Source organism: Arvicanthis niloticus, chromosome 3 (assembly GCF_011762505.2).
Source record: "Arvicanthis niloticus isolate mArvNil1 chromosome 3, mArvNil1.pat.X, whole genome shotgun sequence".
Lineage (NCBI taxonomy): Eukaryota > Metazoa > Chordata > Mammalia > Rodentia > Muridae > Arvicanthis > Arvicanthis niloticus.
Window position 1 is genome coordinate 41934221 of NC_047660.1, and position 1817 is coordinate 41936037.

Sequence of the window (1817 nt, forward strand, 5' to 3'; positions counted from 1 at the left end):
CCATCAACAAGGGAGTAAGCAAGACAGAGACAGAGATAAATTAATTGAAATGTTTCCTTAGCATGTAACTGCTCAAACAGAGATGGTATCCCAGTGGCATGGCTATTTAATCAGGTATGCCTCTTTGTAATGGATTGCTACAAGAAGCTCAGAGTTAACTTGTATCTTTTTGGATGTTATAATAGAGCTTATGGAGAAAGGATTCCTTTTTATAATAGAAATTGTTTTGTCAGACCCAAGTTCCTATATACGCCCAGGGGATGTCAGTCAAAAGACAATGTCTGCAAATTTCTAAAAATGTGGAGGCAAACTGAGGCAGAGACCACAGTGGAACACTGCTCACTGGCTAGCCTGCTTTCTTATACCACCCAGGACCTCCATCTCAGGGATGGCACCACATCCTCTCATGTGCCTGTGTAATAAAATCCTAGGAACTCATTGTATCTTGCATGTCTGTCTGTCTGTCTGTCTGTGTATGTACGTATACATGTATGTTTGTATTTATATTGACTTTACATCCTGCTCACAGCCTCCCCCATCTCTTCCCAGTCCCACCCTAATACACCCCTCCCCTCATTGTCCCTTCCCTTTCTCGTGGAGCTACTCTTGAGTACCACGCCACCTGGGACTAGGCACATCCTCTTCAACTGAGGCCCAACCAGGCAGTCCAGGTAGGAGAAGGGGATCTAATGGCAGGGAACAGAGACTGAAGACCAAGCTGCACATTTGCTACAAATTCATAGGAAGCCTTGGTCCAGCTATTACATACTCCCTGGTTGGTGGCCCAGGCTCGGTGTGGCCTCAGGGTCCCAGGTCATTGTGTCTTGTTAATGTTTACAGTCATTGTTGTTATCATTATTTTAGATAAGGTCTCACTATGTAGCTCTGGCTGACCTAGAACTCTCTGTGTAGATCAGGCTGACCTCAAACTTTAGACCTACCAGCCTCGGCCTGTGCATTAAAGGCACATTTCATTGCATTCAGCCTATTCATAGTCTTATAGGTTATTAAAATGAGCCATCTTATGGCTGACATGTCTTGTTTTTATAGGGGGCTCAGGGAAAGATTTTTGGTCATAGGAGTCCTTAGAAAATTGACTCACTCAGTGTCCTGGCTCCACTGAATACAGATCCTAAGTTAATCTACGGCTGACTGGCTTATTTTATTTTAAACACATAATGTAAGGAATCCATTTAGTATTTTTTTTTTTTTTTGAGAGCAAAGGAGAATGTTCTGTGTGAAAGGACATGCAGGGGACATTCTTTACCTCTCCATTTGGCCATCGGAACAGCGTAGGTTTGGCTCACACAGGTGTGCACTGGGATCCAGCCAGGGAGATTACCAGGAAGTTCTCATTAGAGGACAACACTGTAGAAAACTGTCATGTGCCTCCCTCAAACATGGAGGACGGCTGGGCTGAAAGCAATCAAGGAGAAGCAGATGTACACTCATTGTACTGATTCACTACAGGCAGGTCAAAGAGGTGCTTAAAAAGACCAAAGCTGCTCTGGCCTTGTTCCACGGAGTACAAAGTCTGATTAACAAATACAACTGCAGACCCTCGATGGCCAGGAACTGATAAGGGCAGAGTCTTCCTTAACTAGGTTTAGCCTTTGTCTTCTACCCTTCCTCCTTCAGATTGCTGAAAGACCCAAAGTCTCTTTTCTTTGCAGTGTTACTCCTCTGAAAATGTGCTATTCGTTGCTGAAGATGCTGCATAAGCTGGACTTCAACACCACCTTCTTGAAAAATATTTGTTCAGGCTGGGCATGGTGTCACACACCTTTAATCAGAGGTAGGAAGAGCTCCAGGATCTC